This window comes from Procambarus clarkii, unplaced genomic scaffold (genome assembly GCF_040958095.1).
Source record: "Procambarus clarkii isolate CNS0578487 unplaced genomic scaffold, FALCON_Pclarkii_2.0 HiC_scaffold_100, whole genome shotgun sequence".
NCBI lineage: Eukaryota > Metazoa > Arthropoda > Malacostraca > Decapoda > Cambaridae > Procambarus > Procambarus clarkii.
This window is the reverse complement of record NW_027189133.1, coordinates 3,611,699-3,624,919: the sequence shown is the minus strand read 5'-3', so window position 1 is coordinate 3,624,919 and position 13,221 is coordinate 3,611,699.

Here is a 13,221-nt window from a genome sequence, read left to right as displayed (position 1 = left end):
GTACGACTAGGAGGTTATGTACGAAAGGTACTAGCACTAGTAGTAGATAGATTTCCAACAGACCTGTATATAGAAGGTCTAGGAACAACAGCCAAATTCCTGGAAGAAAAAGGAATTCCTTTGGCTGATAACATTACATCGGACAACCTTTCCGATATTGGAATCCTTATGGGATCAGATGTCTACCATAAGTTTATCATAGGAAAGGAAGATTACCACGGTATGAACGTGTTACCATCTGCCGGTGGCTATTTACTAACAGGCCCAGTATTACGGCTAAAACAACCCGCACCTGTGGATCACCAACATGCCAACACAGTAATGGTTGCATGACTAGGAGAACAGTCTCCACTGCAACTCAGAGACATTTCCGAGGATGAGCTTGATCCCCCAGTATATAAGTTATGGGACCTGGCAACTCTCGGCATTCTCCCTGAACAACCTAGTCCAGATGATGACTTATAAACAATACCTAGACTCAGTTATCTACAGAGATAATCAGTACTGGGTCAGGTTACCATGGAAGCTGAATCACCCTCAGCTACCCATCAACTACTTCATGGCACAAAATCAATTAAGATCACAGGTGTTACGTTTACAAAGACAACCTGAGAACTTGAAGTTGTACCATGAAATAATACTGAAGCAGCTCGATGACAAATTTATCGAAGTTGTAACAAATGATAACCCAAAGGAAGGACATTATCTGCCACACCACCATGTTCAGAAGGATTCTGCGACTACCCCACTACGGATAGTATTTAATTGCAGTGCTAAGATGGGGCAGAATAGTGTTTCGTTAAATGATTGCCTTCAAACAGGCCCAAGCCTAACACAAAGGCTTTATGACGTGCTGTTAAAGTTTCGTATAGGGACTTATGCATATACGGCCGACATTAGCAAGGCATTCCTTAGGGTAGGTCTTCAAGAAGAAGACCGGAACTACACAAAGTTCCAATGGATTAAGGATCCTAATGATCCAAACAGTGAAATAATCACTTATATGTTTGCGTCTGTTTTGTTCGGAGCCACGAGCTCACCATTTCTGCTTCAAGCTACCTTGGATACGCACTTGAAGAAGTCCAATAGCCCGAACAAGACAGAAATTAGCGAAAACCTGTATGTGGATAACTTTCAAGGAACAGCCAACAGTGAAAGTAAGCTGTTGGACATATACCATGAGGCCAATCGAGAATTAATGGGAGCCAATATGCCTCTCCAGTCTTGGGTCTCTAACAATGACAAATTAAAACAACTGATCACAACTGAATTTCCCGACTACCAAGTACCCGAGATGACAAAGGTACTAGGTGTCCAATGGAACACGACAACCGATCAGTTGACAATCAAGTCAGTGGAGACAGATACCACTAACTTAACAATGAGAAAATTGCTATCACAAGTCAGCAAACCCTTCGACCCATTAGGCTTATTAAGTCCAATACTAATTAATGGGAAGATGATAATACAGGAATGTTGGCAACAAAAGATAGGCTGGGATGATCTTCTAACACCTGCCCTACAAGAAAAATGGCAAGGGTTAGTGAAAGATTTAAGCATCCTAGAGTCTGTCAAGTTCCCTAGGAACACAACAGTAAATGAAAAGGAACCAATTAAGTTGCATGTATTTTGTGATGCCTCAGGAAAGGCTTATGGTACAGTAGCTTACCTGGTCTCAAATGGGCAAGCCAATTTGCTCACATCAAAGGCCAGAGTGGCACCTTTAAAGAAAAGATCACTGCCACAACTGGAATTAACAGCCTTACTGCTAGGTGTAAGATTGGCTCATTATCTGATCAAGGCCTTAAGCCACATCCACTTTACAGAAACAGTAGTATGGTCAGATAATGAGGCAGTGCTACAGTGGGTTAAAAACAATAACAGTAAGAATCCTTACGTGAGTAACCGCGTTAAGGAAATACGAGAGTTGTCAGCAGGGTATAAACTAAGATATGTACCTACTAAAGAGAATCCAGCAGACTATCTCTCCCGAGGCCTGACTTTACGGCAATTAACAAAGGCAGAGATGTGGTTCAACGGACCTCAGTGGCTAATCAGCGACCAGTGGCCTGAACAAAAGCCACAAGTCATTGTGACCAATGTCACTGTTCCCACTGAGAACCCGGAACTACCTCAGACTTTGGTAATTGATCCTGCTCGGTACTCTGAACTGAACAAACTTGTAGGTGTCACCCAAGTAGTGTTTGATTTTCTAAAGAAAATAGGAATCAAGCATAATTTCCCTAGTGCCTTAAGGTACTGGGTTAAAAGAGCTCAGACCGACACATTCGGGACAGAAATTGACAATGTTCCTAAGAAGCTACAACATGATCTGGGTCTCTGGTTAGACACTGACAATTATAACTTGATAAGATGCGGAGGACGCTTACAACATGCTGACATAGATCTGGAGGCAAAAAATCCAATATTGCTCCCTCGTCACCACATAGTAAGCAAACTAATTGTGTTACATATACACAAATACTGCACTCTGCATGGTGGGGTATTAGATACTCTCACAGAATTAAGACAACAGTACTGGCTACCCCAAGGTAGACAGACAGTAAAATCCATAATCAAATCCTGTGTTGTATGCCGGAGATACGATGCCAGAGTGTGTCCATATCCTGGCCCTCCTCCACTTCCGAAGGAACGAGTCGTACATATTCATCCTTTTGAGACAACAGGAGTAGATTTCACAGGAGCACTAACACTGACAGGCACTAAAGACAAGAAACCAGTAAAGGCCTATATCTGTCTTTTTACTTGTGCCACAACAAGGGCAGTCCATCTAGAAGTGACTCCCGATATGAGTGCCGAAGCATTCTTACAGGCTTTCCGCAGGTTTGCTTCACGTAGATCTTGTCCCAAGTTAATGATTTCAGACAATGGGTCCAACTTGGTGGCAGGAGAAGCATGCCTGAGGAAAATCTGGGCACACCCCAAGGTACGCACAGCCCTAACTCAACGGCAGTGCTATTGGAAATTCATACCTCCCAGAGCACCATGGCATGGAGGCTTCTATGAACGGATGGTTGGTACGGTGAAACGGTCTTTACGGAAAACCCTACACCGCCAAAAGATTGACCTTCAGGAGCTTCAAACAATAATCATAGAAATAGAAGCACGAGTTAACAACCGACCACTTACCTACCTCTCTGATGATGTTTTGCAGCGTGAACCATTAAGTCCAGCTCATTTGATGTATGGGAGACCTCTCAAAACACTTGTGTCCCTTACGGATGAGGAACCAGAGGATCCTTCATATGTCAAAGAGAGTGATTTGGTTCAACGTTTCAAACATCTTTCAGGGGTGATAAGTCGGTGGAATGACGTATGGACTCGTGAATACCTAACAGCTCTGAGGGAGTATCATTACGGGGCAAACAGTCCCTATAACAGAATTAACTTGAACCCTGGTGACATAGTTCTGGTGGATAGTGACGGACCACGCTCGGAGTGGCCTATAGGAGAAATAGTCTCTGTTCATCCAGACAGCCAGGGCATCTTGAGAATAGTGAAAGTAAAATGCAAAGGCAACGCTACTCTCAAAACTTTAGAGAAATCAATACCTTTAGAACTGGCCAGGAAAGAAGACGTACAACGACTTCCAGCACCCGATACGCCAGTACGGGACATACGTCCCCAACGGACTGCTGCACAACAATGTAAACTCAAATTAAAGCAGCACTATAATTCTGAGGGAGAAGAATAAAGTGATCGCAGTCCTTACCGGGACTTCGACCCGTGTTCTGCCCCCTGGGAATTATGTCGGGAAACCGACACACACACACAACCACACACACAAATAACACAGTCTCCCCTAGTCTATACTCCCTTCAGGATGGAAAATGGGAGACTCCGTGACGTCATCAAAGTCATCGTATATTTACATTATGAAACATTGTTAATAGACTAGTTTAGTCTCTAAAGTTAACAAAAAAGTAATCACTAAGAATGAATATAATTATTTACATCAAATAGTAGCTAGGTTCCCTTGTTAATGTAAAATTACTTTGAGTGAAGAACCAGAGCATAAGAGCGTCACCCGGAGAGGAAGGCGTCCATACTACACAACAACAAAACATGGGATGAGCATACCACGCTGTCTTAACTGGTGTAATCAGCTAGACACCCCATTTACGTGTCAACACCAGCCACACAGCCTAACAACATCACAACAACGACTGTATCCGTCTACCAAGTATTGTTTATTATTCAAGTGCACTGTTTAATATAAATATGTAGATGGTTATGTCGTAGGACATCCCCAAAAACACCGTACGTGTACCCCATTACAGCCCTCACAGTTCATGTCATACCTGTAATTGATATGTTTAGGGAACTTTGATTAATTCCTTGCATCCCATACAGGTAAATTGTGAGAGGAGCTTCAAGAATCTGTGCAGACAGTTGGTTCATACACATAATTAACTACTTGTTTGCCAAGCCTTGTCCTTCCCACCAGCCGCCATTACGTGGCACAAAGAGGCAGGGCCACACCCATCTTGAGGCTACACCTACACGCCTTACTAGGCCCATTCTACTGGCTCAGCTAAGACATTTTAGTATAGCAGTAGCAGTAGATATAATTAATTACTTATAATGAAATAACTGAAATAATAGTTTTAAAGGTAAACAATTGGTAGTTTAAGAAGGACCCATAACATAGTGGTTTAGGCTACCAATTGTCCCTCCCAATAGTGTGTAAGAAGATTTCAGGCAGTTTACCAGTACATACAGTCCACTTAATTAATACTTAATTAATACTTACTTACTAAGAAAATAAATAAGACATAATTTTATTCTATTAAATCAATTTGAAAAAGAGAGATTAGCTGCCTGGAATTTTCCCCACATGAGTGGTTCAAATGACGAGCAACAAGTTACATATTCTTAAAGATATGTTTTAATTCTCAAGATTGATGTCAAAAGCTCAAGTCCCATTCGATTTATCAGTTTAGTTTTCACAGATGTTACTCTCGAAAATACCCGTTCAACCAGGGCATTACTGATTTACAAGCTGTATATTTTCAAGGCAAACTGGGCGAGGTCAATCAGTATAGGATCGCCAGCAGCGTTCTTAACAGTTATTGTCTTGGTCTAAAGTGACGATTCAGATGTCGGAATTTGTCCCTCACATATGTTGGACTAGTCAATGGTTAACAGTAGGGGCCGCTGACTTTCAATTTCACTAAGCTTAGATTGGTCAGCTAATACTAATGTTAGTTTTGAAAATGGTGGCCGTGTGTGGCTAAGGCATATGACAGGTAACAGATTTTTCACCTTTTTTAAAGTTTCAACATTACTAAGAATACGAGAAAGAAGCAATTAGCAAGCTTTCACTAAAAAATTATCGCATCTTTCTTTAATATTTTGAAACTTTTCCTGGGTTATAAAATTGTTTTGTCTGTTAGTGGCCCGAAGTGTTGAAAATTCGTAACCAAAGTCAACTTTCACCAGGGGCAGATACATAGAAATGTAGTCCAAATTAACATGAAGCTTTGCATGATGAGGATGCACGATTCTTCTGAGTATTCCAAGAGTAAATTTTTCTAAGACAGTGTGAAGGCTATACTGATCTGCTTCATCTTTTTGATAAAGTAAATTCATCCTTTCAAAATCATTTAGGATTGGTTTGAGACAAGTGAAATATAGCCCATTGGAGGGATCAGCGTACATTGAAATTAGTTGCCTTGCAACATATTTATCACAAGAGGAAAAAAGCTATTTGGTAATGAGTTGTTAAAGAATCCCACTGATCTAACAGCCCCTTTACACTACCGCTCCTTGCCAACCATCGTCTTCCTGACAAAGGTATTAACTGTAAGGGATCTTTCCAATCATTTATCAATCTGGAAATTTCTAGATAACTTTCTCCCCTTAATGAAAATCTGTGGAACCAGGTGTAGCTTTTGGGATGAAATATTAATTACAATTAAGGTTAGGAAATGTATGGCCCCTGGGGAGGATTACCTTGCCTTTCGGTTACTTTTTCTTTCGAAGATTCCTAGTATCAACGTCCCCCGGGGCCGGTCTGGGACCAGGCCTCCTGGGGTAAGTGGTCTAGTCAGTCAAGCTGTTGGGCGCGGCTGTGATTTGTACACATTATATTATTAAAGCATAAATAATCATCATTGAGTTTTTTAATATTAATAGCCCAAAGTAGCCCAACTGGCTTTTAAACTAGCCCAAAAAGTCGCAAGTCGCGAAATTAAAAATATGGGAGCGCGGGGTTCTCAAAAGTAGCCCAATTCGCTACTTGTAGCCCAATCTGGCAACCCAGCGACTTGGGGGCTTAGCCCCAGGGGTACGCCTCAAAGGTTGATTTCGGTGTGGACTCGCCTAGGAATGGGGGAGGACCCATCTCAGAAAGACCGGTAAGGAGATGTCGGATGGCGATATTAATGTAAATATATATTAATTATGTGTTGCTAGGTAAATTGTTATTAGGGTTTGGTAATGGAATTAGGTTTGTGTGGGGGGGGGAGAAGTTCGTGAAGGAGCTCCATGTCTGATGAAGATTACATCGTAAACTTCAGTGGTGGAGCAGAGCTTCAGTGTTAATATAGAACTCCGAGTGTAGTGGATCTACACGTGTCGTCATTGAAGCTGCTTAGAGGAACTTCACAGACATTGAGTGGGATTTCAAGTAGCAGCAGATATTGGAGAACTGCAGGAGTACCTACGTAAAATTTTGAGGACCCAAAGACAGTCGTTCTTAGTGGTGGGCCTCAGGACATAGAACGGAGGATTGTAGAGACACTTTGATATGTATGCAGGAGTGCATGAGTACATATGGCGTGAGTGACGCAATGCAAGGTGAGAAAATCTAATATTTCTTGTTGAAGAAATTCTTTATATTCCAGTTAGGCAAACCAAGCAGTGAGGAGGCAGAAGGCTAAGGGCTGAAAATTGAGCAGCAGCCTAGTGCCGTTTATTTGAGGAAAACTGGAGATGATATTAGAGTGAGGCCGGTTTATAGCAGCCTAGGGTATATATATTTATATATATATATATATATATATATATATATATATATATATATATATATATATATATATATATGTATATATATATATATATATATATATATATATATTTATGTATATATATACATATACATATATATATAAATTGTTCATCGAAACTCAGCCACAGCACAGGCCCTGCAAAGCAAGCACCCACCCAGAGCCCCTCAAGGCGACAACATCGTTCCGCCATCAGCCGACACCATTTCAGAGCCATTAACTGTTGGTGAATCTGAGGTCTACAAAGCATCCCTTTCTTTTCCACCTAGGTCAGCAGGCGGCTTTACAGGGTTAAAACCTCAACATATCAAGCAAATGTTAAATCCTGCGGTTGGTGATGCTGCACAAGATGATCTTATGGAACTCACAAGGTTCGTCAACATGTGCCTGGCTGGTGATATACCTGAGGTCATCAGGCCTCTCTTTTTTGGTGCCTCCCTCTGTGCTCTCAAAAAGAAGGACGAAGGAATCAGGCCAATCGCTGTTGGCAACACTCTTCGACGCCTGATTGCCAAGGCTGCTACGAGGGTTGTCAGCCAGCAAGCGGCTGAATTGCTGAAATCATTCCAGCTAGGATTTGGAATCCCCCAAGGCTGTGAAGCGGCTGCCCATGCAGCACGAGCATACATCACAAACATTTCTGATGAAAAGGCCTGGCTCAAACTGGACTTTAAGAATGCCTTCAACATGGTAAGAAGAGATGCAGTACTTTGTGCCATGCATCGCCATTTCCGGCCCCTCTACCAGTTCATTATATCCTGCTACAGTTTCGAGTCAAAACTGCTCTTTGGTGAACATGAAATCAGATCATGTGAAGGTGTTCAGCAAGGTGATCCTCTTGCTCCCCTTCTTTTCTGCTTAGTCTTAAAAGAAATCACCGAAAGCTTGTCCAGCGAGTTCAACATCTGGTTTTTGGATGATGGCACTATAGCTGGCACCATAGACCACCTCTTGTCAGATATCAGGAAAATAAGGGAGCAAGAAGTAAGCCTGGGTCTCGTCCTGAACCCTTCCAAGTGTGAAGTAGTCTCCTCCAACCCAGACATCGTAGCTAGAATAAGGTCTGCCTTGCCTGGAGCCCATGTCATTAGGGCCGAGAACAGCACCCTCCTTGGAGCCCCCCTCGGGTCTAACGCCATTGAGGAGATCCTCGACAAGAAAATCGCAGACCTTAGGAGGATGGAAGACAGAATAGGTGACATCGATGCCCACGATGCTATTTATCTCCTCACCAAATGCCTATCCCTTCCAAGGCTAACCTACTTTCTGAGGTGCGCCCCATCTTACGACAACCGAAAGCTTGAAGAGTATGACCTCTTACTGAAGACCATGCTGGAAAAAGTTGTTAACCTCTCCCTCAACGAACGCCAGTTGAAACAAGCCACTCTTCCTGTCAGGCTCGGTAGCTTGGGTGTCCGCACCACCACCCAAATTGCTGTCCCAGCCTTCCTGTCTTCCTCCTCAGCATCAGATGACCTGGTTAAGGAAATTCTACCTGACACCCTGAGTGATGTAGCGGGGATACAGGACCCCCACTACACGGAATGGGACACGAAATGGGGTGCCATGACAGATCCAGCACTCAGACCAGCCATGCCGAAAGCCAAGAAACAATCCAGTTGGGACAGTCCCATTGTAGACAAAGAAGCCACAGCTTTGCTGGAGGCAGCAACAACCCCCAGTGATCGTGCACGCCTCACAGCTGTGCAGGCTCCCCATGCAGGGGACTTCCTTCTGGCAGTCCCCATGTCTGCGACAGGCACACGTCTTGATCCGCAGGAGCTCTGTATTGCAGTCGCTCTCCGCCTTGCTGCCCCTATCCACACTGTTCACAGGGGTATTTGCGGCGAGGCAGATGCTGACGAATATGGATTGCATGGCCTGCACTGTGGAAAATCGGGTGGTTGGCACACCTGATACGACGAAGTCAACGACATCATTAAAAGAAGCCTTGCCTCTGTTCAGTGTCCAGCAGAGAGAGAGCCCCGCAACCTACTGAATCGTGACTCTGTTAGCTTTGCCGGCCGACCAGACGGAATCACACTGCGTCCGTGGAAGGGTGGCAGGCAGTTAGCATGGGACTATACTTGCGTATCCACCCTGGCAACGACATACATCACCCTCTCTGCCGGCACAGCAGGAGCCGCAGCGACACACAGAGAAAAACAAAAGTCAGTCAAGTACAGGCAATTAGATCAATGGTACAACTTCATTCCAATAGGGTCTGAGACCCTAGGCTCACGGGGTGAGAGTGCAAGAAGGTTTCTTAAGGATCTTGGTTCCAAGCTCATTGACACCACAAGAGACCCTAGAGCGGCAAGTTTTCTCTTTCAGCGCCTCAGTGTCGCGATCCAGAGGGGAAATGCCCGCTGCATCCTCGGTTCCTGCCCGGCGTCGGAGGAGTTCGAGGAAATCTACAGCCTATAGGAAGCGAACTTTTTCTTGTGTCCTCTTAATGTTCATTTTTTGTATAAAATCAAATATTTACCTGTATAACCTTGCATAATAAAGTGTACACCATAAAAAAGGGGGGTGGTAGGAGAAGCGAACACACTCACGTATTCAGAGTTAAATGGCAAGTTTTTCCCTGAATGCTCTGTGTTCCCTTCTCTGAGTCTGTGGGTCCCTATAATTGCACCAGTGGTGGTACCCCCCTATATATATATATATATATATATATATATATATATATATATATATATATATATATATATATATATATATATATATATATATATATATATATATATTATATATTATATATATATATATAGACCGGACATAAGAAGTGATAGCCGAAGCTATTTGAATCACTTCCCCGCCGGCACTAGGATGGTAATCTTGGGCATATCATTTTATCAAATCACCTCATTCTTTGGGGCACACGTGAGGAACATAAATGCGAACAAGCCTGAATGGTCCCCAGGACTATATGCGACTGAAAAACTCACACCCCATAAGTGACTCGAACCCATACTGCCAGGAGCAATGCAACTGGTATACAGGACGCCTTAATCCGCTTGACCATCACGACCGGACATAAGGAAGTGATAGCCTTGAGCCTGTATCTTTTTAATCTGTATCTTTGTATTTTTGTTTTCTGTATCTTTGATAGATATCTTATCCCTGCGGCCTGTGTTCCCCGCAGTAAGTCAACAAATTCCTTTGGAGACTTTAGGCTGAAGGCGCAAGGGACATAAGGGGTCAGCAAGCCATTGAGTCGCTTTGCCAGTCTATACGTGGTTGTGGGTAACTGGCTGATGATTGGCCAAAGTGGGTTTCCAGGCTTGTGTGTCTTGATATTTCCATACACATACCCAGGTTTGTATTCCCCAATAATCTTTGGCAGGTGGAGTCCGGATTTCTTGGCGTTCACAGTTTCGATCAGTCTTGTTGGATATTTCCAACATCGAATACAGCATTGTTGTATTCTCATTACTTATTACTAATCATATTAATATTGTAGTAAGTAAAATTAACAACTCGTAGAATTCTCCTGTACTAATAATTCATCTGTGCATTAGGCTAGAATTCTCACGTCATCTGACGCTAGTATTGCGTCAGATTTCTTTACAGTAAAACACATTATATACAATTTGTGTGAGAATTAAATACGATTCTCCATAATTAAAGCATTCTGTATGACAACTGATTGCAGACGAATTGTTTTCTAACTAAAAGCCGAATAGACCGTTAGAATTATACCGTCTACCTCGCGATAGTGTTAACGTCATCAATGAATGCTATGGGGAGACATTAATTCCTCTCCCTTGTATCTTTACTATTCTTAAATAGTTAAATAATAATATTTCGTTCCTCTAAATAATAAACCCGTCCAGTCTTTAGAGTTTCAAGCGCGAATGCGAGAAATATTAATGTTCATGCCAATAATTTGTGTAATGAACGTCGACTCGGCGTGGGGGGAGGGACGCGACGCCATACTCAGTCGGTGAGGGTGTCGGGAAGCGGACACGTGCAAGGCCAGAAGGAGGCAAAACCACGCTTACCGTACTCACAAAAGACGCCATTGTCCAGCAAATAGGACACGTGTGTCTATCTACAGATGAAAGCCGCCACTGTGAGGCGTGAACGACCTTGCAGATAATATCTTCAACTAGTGCTGGTGTTAAATAAGGGACCCCTAGACTTGGTTCCTGACGACACGTGATCAGCCAACTTGAAACGCATCAATCCAGGATAGGTTCGCCGGAGCCTGGGATGCGAAATTACGGCAATCTTAATACTTACACAGTGCCCACAGCTAAGTACCTTTTATTTGATGCATCATTTACAGGTTTAATAATAGCGGGGTGATTGCGCGTCACGCGACACGACAACACCTAATAACAGGTGATTAGAAATTTCTCTGTAGATATCAATAATCTTGAATATGTATTGAGCAGTTAAATCAATTGCTACTGGTAGTTATTTATTTTGCAGCTCGAGAGACGAATTCCTCATGCTGTCTTCTCCATGTTAACCGTGTCAGACGTCGGTGTACCAGACTTGGAGATTAAGAGGACTACCAGGGTTATCTAAAGGAATCTATTACCAGCTAAGGCTTATTTCTTTTACTCATAACATTGCAATTTGATACATTCAGAATGTTTTCAACATAATGTGTGATTTACTGTAATTCATTATTATGCTCATATTCATGTTCTTCTTTGTATGAATAATATTATTTTCAACATTAATTATAGGATTAGATTATTATTAATAGAATTAGTGAACGAACCACACTGATTCCTGGACGTACTGACCTCCAGTAATAACCCCCCAATGTAGGTGTTTGAGGTTTGGTTTTAATAATACAGCCCATTAATTATTCTCATGATCATACTTTCTAGTCATATCCATAGTCACTGGTTTCTTCTAGAATTTTATCTAATGATCTGAAATTCTCAGTTTCCCTCTTTACTTTAAAAGCGGGTGGTCCTTCGTAATTTAATTTACTACTTTAATTATTAATTAATCAGAATCAAACCCAAATATCCCACATTATGGTCCTGATCGAACCGGATAGGCATTAAATTTATAATTAAAATATTAACCATTAATAACTAATCCTTGTGTGATAGAAGCTAGACTAACTATTTAATTAATCGTGTCAACTAACAGTGTAACACATCAGTTAGCCTAGATCACACTAACAGCTACCTTATACATAGCTTTAGTGGGTTAAAACCAATTACCCACAACATTTAGACCTACACTTCATACTGAAGTAGAATCCTTAGGTCACCAAGAGCAACAGCTCATAACCTTATATTAATCACTAACACCAATTAAGTGTTAACCATTTAGGCTATACCAATGTTTCAATATATGGCTGTCAGCAGACTGTCCATTATAGCCTGAATCCATGTTATAATTACTGATTCACTCAAGTCAGTGGATCATTAACATTTAGGGATCCAGTATACTAATATAAATTACTGATCTCATACTAATTAATTATTACTAACCCTGATAATATTTTATTCCACAATTAGGAGTACATTCAGGAGTTAGATAATATTTACGGCAGTAGAATACTTGCCAAACACAATTAATTCCTTTGTGTTCATTTAATTTCTTATACACATAATTACACAAGTGTATATTATATAAAATACAAAAAACCCAAAAACACAGCACAATTATTTGCACATTACTGCACCATAATATAATCTTTGCCAACCTTTGTTAGGTAGCAATTTAGGCTGTGATTGTGTTGAATTTGGCACAAGCACAGACTAAATATAGTTGTAGTTTCTCAAGTAGAAATTCTCACGACTAAGCTTAAGCTAGTTAGTGACACATATATTATTCTTTTGTGCTGACCCTAGCAAGGGTGGGATTAACCATTTATTGTGTAATTATTTTATTGCATATTTCTATGTATGTCTTTGAGTGTTACTGTAAGTCTGCTACCCATCCGAGGCTGATTTAGAAGAGCTAAGCTGAGGAACACCTGTAGTGAGACCAAGGTACCACTCAAATCTTAGTTGCTTATTATTAGGTAGGTAGCTAACCTCCAAATGAGGTAAATTACAACCAGCCTCAAGAAACATTAGGCTGTCAATACTTATACCTGCTCTACATCAAGGAGCAGAGACTATAGCTATACCACTAGCTACATAAGCCCTATCAGGCTGTCAATACTTATACCTGCTCTACATCAAGGAGCAGATTATAGCTATACCAC